The sequence below is a fragment of the Triticum aestivum genome, chromosome 2A (assembly GCF_018294505.1).
Source record: "Triticum aestivum cultivar Chinese Spring chromosome 2A, IWGSC CS RefSeq v2.1, whole genome shotgun sequence".
NCBI lineage: Eukaryota > Viridiplantae > Streptophyta > Magnoliopsida > Poales > Poaceae > Triticum > Triticum aestivum.
This window is the reverse complement of record NC_057797.1, coordinates 772,722,088-772,734,876: the sequence shown is the minus strand read 5'-3', so window position 1 is coordinate 772,734,876 and position 12,789 is coordinate 772,722,088.

Here is a 12,789-nt window from a genome sequence, read left to right as displayed (position 1 = left end):
ATCTTCATAGTCTAACAGTCCGGCCAATGGAGATAGTCCGGCTGTCCGGAGACCCCCTAATCCAGGACTCCCACACCAAGCTTGGGGGAGTGCCCCGGCATCATATCACCATCACTTTTATCGTTACCGCTTTTCTTAGTTCGATCCTTTTGGTAGTATCTTGATCTAGTAGAATAAAAGTTCTTAGTATGCTCCAGTTGTGAGTTTTGCTTTCTTATCCTTCTATGTAATCGAGTCCTTGAGCTATATAATAAAGATTAGTGTTGAGTCAAGGGCTTGATTATTTTGCCATGATCTTAAGTGAATAAAAGAAAAGAGAAAGAAATAAAAAGAAACAAAGAGATCATGTGAGTCTTATGGAGAGTAATGAGCTCACATAGAAAAAGTATGATGAATAAAAATTGTTGAGGGTTGACAAACATAGTTTTGGTCATAGTTGCAGTTAATAGGAAGTAATAAGGAAAGAGAGGTGTTCACATATAAATATACTATCTTGGACATCTTTTATGATTGTGAGCACTCATTAAAATATGACATGCTAAAGAGTTGACATTGGACAAGGAAGACTGTGTAATGAGTTATGTTTTCTTACATCTGAGATAAATTATATTGTCTTGGATCTTCCAACATGATGAGCTTTCCTTTCTCCCTCATGCTAGACAAATTCATTGCACCAAGTAGAGATACTACTTGTGCTTCCAAATACCCTTAAACCAGTTTTGCCATAAGAGTCCACCATACCTACCTATGGATTGAGTAAGATCCTCCAAGTAAGTTGTCATCGGTGCAAGAAATAAAAATTACCCTCTAAATATGTATGACTTATTAGTGTGGGAGAAAATAAGCTTTATACGATCGTGTGATACGGAAGAAATAAAAGCGATAGACTTCATAATAAAGGTCCATATCACAAGTGGCAATATAAAGTGACTTTATTTCGCATTAAGATTTTGTGCATCCAACTATAAAAGCACATGACAACCTCTGCTGCCCTCTGCGAAGGGCCTATCTTTTAATTTTATCTCCTACCTTGCATAAGAGTCATGGTGATCTTCACCCTTCCTTTTACATTTTATCCTTTGGCAAGCACAATATGTTGGAAAGATCCTGGTATATATGGCTAATTGGATGTGAGTTTTCATGAACTATTACTATTGACATTTCCCTTGAGGTAAAACGTTGGGAGGCAAAACTATAAGCCCCTATCTTTCTATGTGTCCGGTTAAAACTCCATACCCATAAGTATTGCGTGAGTGTCAACAATTGTGAAAGACTATATGATAGTTGAGTATGTGGACTTGCTGAAAAGCTCTTATACATTGACTCTTTCTTATGTTATGATAAATTGCAATTCCTTCAATGACTGAGATTATAGTTTGTTAGTTTTCAATGAAGTTTACGATTCATACTTGATATTGTGATTGAATTATTACTCTATCATTAGAGATTATATGACAAGAATTATATAAGTTGTTGTTCTAAGAATGATCATGATGCCCTGATGTCCGTATTTTATTTTTATCGACACCTCTATCTCTAAACATGTGGACATATTTTTCGATTTCGGCTTTTCGCTTGAGGACAAGCGAGGTCTAAGCTTGGGGGAGTTGATACGTCCATTTTTCATCATGCTTTTATATCAATATTTATTGCATTATGGGTTGTTATTACACATTATGCACAATACTTATGCCTATTATCTCTTATTTTACAAGGTTTGCATAAAGAGGGAGAATGCCCGCAGCTGGATTCTGGGCTGGAAAAGGAGCAAATATTAGAGACCTATTCTGCACAGCTCCAGAAGTCCTGAAACTTCACGGAAGATGTTTTCCAGATATATAAAAAATACTGATAGCATGAACTTCACCAGGGGGGCCACACCCTACCCACGAGGGTGGGGGGCGCGCCCTACCCCTCTGGGCGTGCCCCCCTACCTCGTCGGCCCCCTGGTGGCCCTCCGGTGGCCATCTTCTGCTATATGGAGTCTTTCGGTGGGAAAAATCATAAGCCATCTTCTCGGACGAAACTCCACCGCCACGAGGCTGAACCTTGGCGGAACCAATCTAGGGCTCTGGCGGAGCTGTTCTTCCGGGGAAACTTCCCTCCCGGAGGGGAAATCATCGCCATCGTCATCACCAACGCTCCTCTCATCGGGAGAGGGCAATCTCCATCAACATCTTCAAGAGCACCATCTCATCTCAAAACCCTAGTTCATCTCTTGTATCCAATTCTTGTCTCCAAGTCCGGGATTGGTGCTAGTAGGTTGCTAGTAGTGTTAATTACTCCTTGTAGTTGATGCTAGTTGGTTTAATTGGTGGAAGATCATATGTTCAGATCCTACATGCATATTAATACCCCTCTGATTATGAACATGTTTATGCTTTGTGAGTAGTTACTTATGGGAGAAGTTTTGCTATTAGTAGTCATGTGAATTTGGTATTTGTTTGATATTTTGATGAGATGTATGTTGTCTCTCCTCTAGTGGTGTTATGTGAACGTCGACTACATGACACTTCACCATTATTTGGGCCTAGAGGAAGGCATTGGGAAGTAATAAGTAGATGATGGGTTGCTAGAGTGACAGAAGCTTAAACCCTAGTTTATGCGTTGCTTCGTAAGGGGCTGATTTGGATCCATATGTTTCATGCTATGGTTAGTGAGGGAGTCCTGGATTAGGGGGTCTCCGTACAGCCCTAACCCTAAACCCTAAACCCTAAACCACTTCGTCCCGTGTCCGGATGGGACTCTACTTGGCGCGGAAGGCAAGCTAGGCAATATGGATATGTATATCTCCTCCTTTGTAACCGACCTTGTGTAACCCTAGCCCCTCCGGTGTCTATATAAACTGGAGGGTTTTTGTCCGTAGGACAACATACAATCATACCATAGGCTAGCTTCTAGGGTTTAGCCTCTTTGATCTCGTGGTAGATCTACTCTTGCAATACTCATATCATCAAGAACAATCAAGGAGGACGTAGGGTTTTACCTCCATCAAGAGGGCCCGAACCTGGGTAAACATCGTGTCCCCTGCCTCCTGTTACCATCCGCCTTAGACGCACAGTTCGGGACCCCCTACCCGAGATCCGCCGGTTTTGACACCGACATTGGTGATTTCATTGAGAGTTCCACTGTGTCGTCACCATAAGGCTTGATGGCTCCTTCGATCATCGCTAGCAATGCGGTCCAGGGTGAGGCTTTCCTCCCCAGACAGATCTTCATATTCGGCGGCTTTGCACTGCGGGCCAATTCTCTTGGCCATCTGGAGCAGATTGAGAGCTACGCCCCTGGCCATCAGGACAAATTTGGAAACTTGAACTACACGGCCGACATCCGCGGAGACTTGATCTTCGACAGATTCAAGCCCAGGTTGGACGCGCCATACAGACTTGACAAGCATGATGTAACTCTACTGTCAGACAGTGTTCGGGAGATCGCATCCGCAGCTACTTCGCCCATCAATCCGGAGCAAGTCACGCCATCCGAGAGCGGAGGGATGGACCCCACCATGGAGGCCGCACTCTCAGCGGCGATAGAGCCGGATACTGAGTTCACCCCTTACGGGTGCCGTGTCGCCAAACCACTGGATTCATCTCCGGCCACGGACTCCGAGCCGCTCATATCCGTGCCCGTCGAATCCGACTGGGCGCTGATCATGGAGTTCACCTCCACGGACATCTTTCAGCACTCACCCCTCGGGATGTGCTAAATTCATTAAGGTCTCTCTCCCTGTCAGGAGAACATTGGCCGAACTATGTCCGGCTAGAATGGGATGCGGATGACGAAGAAATTCGCTGCCCACCCACCACCCACTTAGTAGCCATTGTCGACGACTTAACCGACATGCTCGACTTCGGCTCCGAAGACTTCGACGGTATGGACGACGAAGCCAGAGACAAACAGGATCCACCGCCCTCGGGGCACTGGACCACCACCTCCTCATATGATATATACATGGTGGACACCCCCAAAGAAGCCAATGGCAACGAGAAAGCGGAGGATGACCCCTCCAAGAAGCAACCCAAGCGCCGACGTCAGCGGCGCCGCTCTAAGTCCTGCCACAGCAGGAGCAGTGATACCGGCACAGGAGATAATAACACTCCGGATAGTGCTGAAGACAACAACAATCCCCTCCAGCACGATGTAGAGCCGGAGGACGAACAAGCTAGCCATCCAGAGCGGGCAGCAGATGGAGAACCAGAGGAGGACAATTACATGCCTCTCTCCTAAGACGAGGCGAGCCTCGGCGAAGACGAGTTTATCGTGCCTGAGGACCCCGTCGAGCCAGAGCGCTTCAAGCGCCGGCTGACGGCCACGGCAAGTAGCCTAAAGAAGAAACAGCAACAGCTTCAACCTGATCAAGATTTGCTAGCAGACAGGTGGACCGAAGTCCTTGCGGCTGAGGAGCATGAACTCGAGCGCCCGTCCAAGAGTTACCCAAAACGCAGGTTGCTGCCTCACCTCGAGGAGGAAGCATCGAAACCTCATTCACCAGTGTACAATGTGGCTGACCGGCCACTACGCGGCTGAATCAGTAAGGCGTTTCAGCCTAAAGTTCAGCCTACACCCCGTCGCCACTCAGTCAAAATACTAAGGCCTGGGGCAACACAGAGGACCTGCGAGACATCTTGGACAGTAAGGCAAAAATCACAAGGTTAATATACGGGAAACAGACACGTGCACCCACACAGGACGATGATCGTCGCATCGGATACACCAAGAGTAAATCCAGCCGGGCCGAATACAGCAGACAAGACTCATACGAACTACGTCGGGATATAGCCCGGCATAGAGGTGCCGCACACCCCCTATGCTTCACTGATGAAGTTATGAATCATGAATTCCCGGAGGGTTTCAAACCCATAAATATCAAATCATACGACGGCACAACAGATCCCACTGTACTGATTGAGGATTTCCTCCTTCACATCCATATGGCACGCGGTGATGATCTACATGCCATCAAGTACCTCCCACTAAAACTCAAAGGACCAGCTCGGCATTGTCTGAATAGCTTGCCAGCAGATTCCATCGGCAGTTGGGAAGATCTGGAAGACCCATTTCTTGACAACTTCCAGGGCACTTATGTGCGGCCACCGGATGCTGATTACTTGAGCCACATAACCCAGCAGCCAGGGGAATCGGCCAGACAATTCTGGACTCGGTTCTTGACAAAGAAAAACCAAATTGTAGACTATCCGGATGCAGAGGCCCTAGCGGCATTCAAGCATAACATCCGCGACGAGTGGCTCGCCCGTCACCTCAGCCAGGAGAAGCCAAAATCTATGGCAGCCCTCACGACACTCCTGACCCGCTTTTGCGCGGCAAGGACAGTTGGCTAGCTCACAGCAACAACACATCCAGGAGTCAGGACACCTCGGATACCAACGATGATAATGGCAGGCAATGTCGTAACAGACAAAAGTGCCGCAATAACAGCAATAACAATGAAGACACGGCATTCAATGCTGGATTCAGAGGCTCTAGATTCGGTCAGCGGAAAAAGCCATTTAAAAGAAATACTCCGGCTCCGTCCAGTCTGGATCGCATACTGGATCGCTCGTGTCAAATCCACGGCACCCCTAACAAGCCAGCCAATCACACCAATAGAGAATGCTGGGTGTTCAAGCAGGCTGGCAAGTTAAAAGCCGAAAACAAGGACAAGGGGCTGCATAGCGATGACGAGGAGGAGCCCCGACCGCCGAACCCAGGAGGACAGAAAGGGTTTCCCCCACAAGTAAAGGCAGTGAACATGATATACGCAACCCACATTCCCAAGAGGGAGCGGAAGCGTGCACTAAGGGACATCTATGCGATGGAGTTGGTCGCCCCGAAATTCAACCCATGGTCCGCTTGTCCGATCACCTTTGATCACAGGGACCGCCCCAGTAGCATCCGTCATGGCAGATCCGTCACACTAGTCCTAGACCCCATCATTGACGGATTTCACCAAACTCTAGTCCTTATGGACGGCGGTAGAAGCCTGAACCTGCTTTATCAGGATATAGTGCAAAAAATGGGTATCGATCCTTCGAGGATCAAACCCAGCCACCTTTAAAGGCGTCATCCCAGGTGTAGAGGCCCATTGCATAGGCTCAATCACACTGTAAGTGGTCTTCAGATCACCGGATAACTTCCAAAGCGAAGAGTTAATCTTCGACATCATCCCATTTCGCAGTGGCTATCATGCACTGCTCGGACGGACATCATTTGCAAAATTCAACACAGTGACGCATTACGCATACCTCAAGCTCAAGATGCCAGGACCCCGCGGGGTCATAACAGTAAATGGAAACACAGAACGCTCACTTTGTATAGAAGAGGACACTGCGGCCCTTGCAGCAGAGGCACAAAGTAGCCTGTTCAGGCAGACCACTCATTCGGTGTTACAGCCCCCGAACACCTTCAAGCGAGTCTGGAACAATCTGCAACAGGGCCGCCTGTCGCGATCAACGTTTGCCTAGCAATCCGGCCCCCTTCCCAGTCCCAGTGCAGCTACAAAATTCGTGCCACGCGTACATAACTACGCACTGAAAATACCATGGACATAAGCAGGGACACAATCAGGTCACGCCCCGCATTGTGGCTTAACCACGCCAGGGGCTGTATACCTTTTACATTCATTTTCTCTTTCAGGGCCTAACTCTTCGGAAGCCCTTTCCGGTAGTTCGATTGCCGGACACACTCCGGAAGCAACAACCAAGGCGGCAAGAAGCTAAGATGAACACGGGAACCACCAGGTGGTTTCTAATAATACTTGATATACCCGCTTTTCACTATTTATGCGTAGCTTGCCTTGGGATAGGACATTTCGAATTGTCCTACTTTATGCTTATTGCACTACTTGTACCAGTACGCTTCGACGTATTATTCAAATAATAATGCATATTATTAATCTGTCATTGCATTATTTAAGTTTTTCTCTTTCTCTTACATGTCCATTTACGACATTTCGCACCTGCACGCTCGGGTGCGGTCAGTACACCAGGGGCTCTCATTTACCCCGTAATACAGCACAAGAAGTCCGAACACTTTCGACAGTGCGACACCCCGAACTTACAACATTATATGCATCAGCTCCGAATCATGTCTTTGGTCAAATGTTGGGTTGCCCAGCTCCCATGCTTTGGTACCTTATGTTCCGCTATATTGGCTAAGGTAGCGGTGGGAGAACTACTGCGATTGTGTCCCGGTTCTTCCGGACGAGCACCTCAGTAGAGAAAGCCAAAAACTGACTATCATGATAAGGCGAGAGATCGGTCGCTGTTCGAGAGGTCTCAAGTCCTTAAAGACTGTTTCTGCTTTGGGCGAGGAGTCGGCCTTGTACGGCTTAGGCGTGTATAGCGCACCAAATTCGGCCCTCCGAATACCAGGGGCTTCGCTAAAATTTAAAATCATAGACTTCTATGGCTAAGTGAGACTGATAAAGCATTATAGTCCGATTGCCTAGTTCGTTGTGCTGAACCCCTCCCTTGGAGGACCCAAAATTGGGGTAAGGAGTGTTCAGGTTTATCCCGAACACCCCGGTACTAGTTACATGGGGGCAGAAGCCGACGACTGGCCAACTCTCAGATTTCATAAACGGACACACAAAAGGTAATATTTTAAATTAAGAAAGCGTCGCATGGCGCAAATGAACTCATTTCATATTATAGGATCACATGAGCATGTTCATTCAAAAATTACATCCTTGGCACACTCATCTGCCACTAGGCGGGAACCCTCCAAGAGACCTTCACAATAATTCTCGGGGCGGCGATGCTCCTTGCCCTCCGGCGGCCCCTCCTTCACAAGCTTCACGGCGTCCAGCTTCGCCCAGTGCACCTTCGCGCGGGCAAAAGCCCTGTGCACACCTTCGATGCAGACGGACCGCTTGATGACCTCAAGCCGTGGGCAGGCTTCCACCAGCCGTCTCACCAGACCGAAGTAGCTGCTGGACAGGGGCTCGCCAGGCCACATCCGGACTATAAGGCCCCTCATGGCTTGTTCGGCCGCCTTGTGAAGTTCGACCAACTGCTTTAGCTGGTCGCTCAAGGCCACGGAGTGTTCGGTCCAAGTATACTGAGACCAGAACAACTTCTCCATTGAGATCCCCTCCTCAGCCCGGTAAAATTCCGCGACATCCAGCACACTGCGGGGAAGATCTGCAAACGCTCCTGGAGAGCTCCAAACTCGGTTAAGAAAAAGGAAATTCTCCTTCACATGCTTGCTTTGCATATTGACTGACTTACTCGTTGCTATCTTCTTCGCCGCATCAATCTCCTGGAGGGCCTTGTGGGCTTCGGCCTTGGCGCTCCAGACGCTTTCAAGCGCCTGCGCGAGCTCGGATTCTCGCGTTTTAGAGTCCAGCTCCAAGGACTCGTGCTTTTTGGCGAGAGCGTAGAGCTCTTACTGCACCTCGCCCACTCGGGCTTCTTGTTTCTCCCGTTCAATGCGTTCTTTGGTCGCTTTGTATTCGACCGCGGACAACGCCTTCCTCAGGGTCGCCACCTGGGTCGTGGCCCCTAACAAATCCATGATGATCCTATCACTTTATACCCGAAATTCTCTTTTGACTATATAGACAGGGATATTTCTTACCTTTGCTCTCTTCGAGCTGCCTCTTGGTCACGCTGAGCTCGTCCTCGGACCGCTTCAAGTCCTGCTTCAGCGTAGAGACCTCTGCGGTACGGACGGCAGCGGCCAGCAGGGAAGCCTGCACATACACATAGCCATACTCTAATTAGACTCCTGGGTTATCATTTGATCCTCTATTCGCCTTTTCTTCGTGAACACCGAACAGAGCATCAGGGGATACTATCTATGCAGTAATATTTTCTTATATTTTGATTGCTTACCTCAAAGCCTGTTAGTAGGCTGGCGCAAGCTTCGGTCAGTCCATTTTTGGCGGACTGAACCTTCACGACTACCGCACTCATAATAGTGCGGTGCTCTTCATCGATGGAAGCGCTGCGAAGCGCTTCCAGCAGGATGTTCGGTGCCTCTGGTTGGACAAAGGACACCGGCACGGATGGTTGGCCCCTTTGTTGGGGAACTGCCTGCCGGAGTTCGGAACCATCGAGGGTTCCGGTGCAGTGTCCGGCTGGGGCCCGAACTCGAAGCCCGTAGGAGCTTCGCTCCCTTGGTACCCAGGGTCCGGGAAGTCGTCGCAAGGCGCCCTCGGGACCACCTCCCCTTGGCTCGGTGCCTGTTTGGACAACACCTCGGCGTTGTCCGTAGGGCGAGGAGTGGAAGCAGTCGGAAGAGAACCATTGTTCATATTCGATGAGTCCAACGAGCCGCTCGACAAAGGTACGTCGAGGTGAGCTCGGGACGGACTGCATAATCATGTTCGGCATGAGGAAAGGCAGTACAATAAAACATATCATGAAGTACTATGGTGTCCGGACACTTATGACTTCGCCAGGGGCTTGTCCCTGGGCAGCCACTCGTCGCCGCTGTCGGCGGCCGTCGTCGCGCGGTCCGGAAGGAGGATCCTTCCCTTCTTGGACCCTTCGGCCTCCCCAGATGGGTCGGCCTTCCTTTTCTTGTCTCCCCTGTCCGGGGGGAGAACTTTGCTCTTCCTCCTTTCCTTGGGAGGAGTGTGCGTCGGAGCCATTGTCCGATGACTCCAATACAACCTTGCACCGGAGACCCTTTTGGGTCCCCGCAGCCTTCTTCTTGGTCTTTTCTGGCACCTCGTAGGGTGCCGGAGTCAGCATCTTCGTCAGAAGAGCGTCTGCAGGATCTTCGGGTAGCGGGGCTGAGCTAGTAAGCCGCTCCGCCGTCTCTATCCAGTCCTATTATGGCATGGAAGTTCAGATCCTGCACACAAACTAAACCGGGGCAAATAAATACCCTGAGAAATATAAAAAGCCTACCGAATTGGCGCGGCGCTTTGTGCTAAGTCTGCGGTCCTCGTTGATCGGGGGAGGGATCTCGGCAGTCTTGAACAGCACCCTCCAGACGTCCTCATGCGTCGTGTCATAAAGCTCTCGCAGTGTTTGGTGCTTGGCCGAGTCGAACTCCCACAAAACAAATGCCCGCCGTTGACACGGAAGAATCCGGCGGAAGAGCATAACCTGGACCACGTTGACGAGCTTGATTTTCTTGCTCGTCATGTTCTAGATGCAGGTCTGGAGTCCGGTCAGCTCTACCGAAGAACCCCAGGACATGCCCTTCTTTTTCCAGGAGGTGAGCCGCGTGGGGATTCCGGATCGAAATTTGGTGGCCGCCGCCCAGTTGGTGTCGCGCGGCTCGGTGATGTGGAACCACACTGATTGCCACACCTTTATGGTCTCCACATAGGAGCCTTCGAGCCAGGTGACGTTTGGCATCTTGCCCACCATGGCGCCTCCGCACTCTGCTTGCTGGCCACCCACCACCTTCGGTTTGACATTGAAGGTTTTCAGCCATAGGCCGAAGTGGGGCCTAATGCGGAGGAAGGCCTCGCACATGACGATAAACGCCGAGATGTTGAGGATGAAATTGGGGGCTAGATCATGAAAATCCAGCCCGTAGTAGAACATGAGCCCGCGGACAAACGGGTGGAGAGGAAATCCCAGTCCGCGGACGAAATGGGTAAGAAAAACTACCCTCTCATGGGGTTCGGGCATGGGGACGATCTGCCCATAACTTTTTGATGTTTTCCTCTGTGACAGAGGAAACCATCCACTTGCCTCCTGCTCCAGACATGCTTGGAGTGGTTTGAGAAGAAGAACGCGAACTTGGGCGCTAGAGCTCGAGTGTGCGGGAATGAGTAAGCGAGAAGGAAGAAGGCGTGGGTGTAAAAAGTAAATCTTTGTCCCTTTATAAGGGCGGAGGAGGCGATGGGTCTCCCCACTTGCCTGGCAAAACCGCTTATTCCCCAGGCGCCGCAATTGATGGCGCGGTTGGGTTACCCACGTCCGTATTGATGAGAATCCCGTGATAAGGGGAACACGATCTCTCACTACAAAAAAGACACATCCATGACATTTTGGGCCGAACAAATTTTTTTCTATCATACATATGACACTTCTATGACGATAATTATGACAAACCCCGGTATCATCATAGATGTGGTGGGCTCCTACTTCTATGACAAAAAATCATGACAGAAAATGGGCTTTTCATCCTGGGCGGGCCGGAGATGCAGCTGCATGACATTCTTTGGGCCATCCATGACGGAAAAAACCATGGTAGAAGCGAGGGCGAGGAAAATTTCGGGGAGTTCTCGGTTACGGTGGGAGGTTGGGGGCCGAGCGATGCACGTTTCTCTCATACACGTACGCGCGTGTGTGCGAGGCGTTGGCTCTAACTGAACCCGAGCGAGGCGTTGGGCTCTAATTGAACCCGAGCGATTGCACTGCAGGCTACGCATTACTGAACCCGAGCGATCGATCAATGGATGTTAACTGAACCCGATCGAGCGATTCCTTCGCTACTTCTGCTAACTGAAGCCGATCGATGCTGCCTCTGGATTAACAGTGAGCGTTGCGGGGGGGGGGGGGGGGTGGATGAACAGTTCCCGGTGAGGGCAGATAAACAGGACCCTGTGGTGTTGCCTCTGGATGAGCAGGACCCCGATTGATCGAGCCGGTTGGGGCTGGATGAACAGGACCCTGTGGAGGGCTGGATGAACAGGACCACCCCGTGGAGGACAGGATGAACAGTAGACGGTGGAGGGCAGGATGAATAGTTGCCCGTGGAGGGGTGGTTGAACAGGAGCCGGTGGAGAGGGCTGGTTGAACAGTAACCGGTGGAGTAGCGCGCGGTGGAGGCTGGATGAATGGGAGCTCGTGGATGAACAGTCGCAGGTGGAGGCTCGAGGAGGTCGACGGTGGATGAATAGTAGCTCGTGAAGGCTTGAGGGGGTCGACGGTGGAGATGAACAGTATCCCGTGGAGTCCAGTTTTGCGGTACGCCACACCCCTCCCGATGAACAGAACCCCCGTTTAGACCGTAGCGCTCCAACACAAGTCCGTCTCGTCCGTTTTGCGGTACGCCACACCCCTCCCGATCAACAGGACCCCCGTTTCCACCGTAGGAGGTCCGTTTTCTCCGTTTTGTGGTACGCCAGACCCCTCCCGATCAACAGGATCCCATTTCGATCGTGGTAGGTCGAACACAAGGCCGTTTCCTCCGTTCTGCGGTACGCTAGGCCTCGTTTCCATCGCCTGTTCCGTCCAAGCCCTCCCGATGAACACGACGCATTATGTTGCCTCCCGATGAACACGACGCATTCCGTTGCCTCCCCATGAACACGACGCATTCCGTTGCCTCCCCATGAACACGACGACGACGATGTTTCTCCATTCCAACCTAGCCATGTACACGAGCCCTGGCCGTACGTATGCGCGAGTAGGCGTTCGAGACCCCGCCCGTATGTACACATACATGGCTGTATTTTCTTTCTTGCACCCTGGCCGATGTACGTACGTGTACATGCTACGTGTGCGCCTCTACTACGACGCGTGCGCGCTTCTACATCGACCAGTATATATGTACGTACACGTTCACGACCAGAATGACAACGCTACGTATGCTTCGACCAGGTGGGTCCCGACTGTCAAGCACTTCCTTGCGTGCGAAGAGGTAGCTGGTGGATCCCAGCAGTCAGGGGAACCGTTTTTTTCGTGAAATACGGTGGCCCGTCCGGTGGGTCCCCACTGTCAGGTGGAGGAATAATTATTTTGCGCGTAATAAGGAGGCACTTCCTTGCTGCGGCCGTGGACCCAGCTGTCAGTGTCTCCACGCACAGTACTCTTCTGATGGAAGTCGGTCGTTGACCACATTGACCACGCTGCGCCAAGAGCACCACGGCGGTGGACG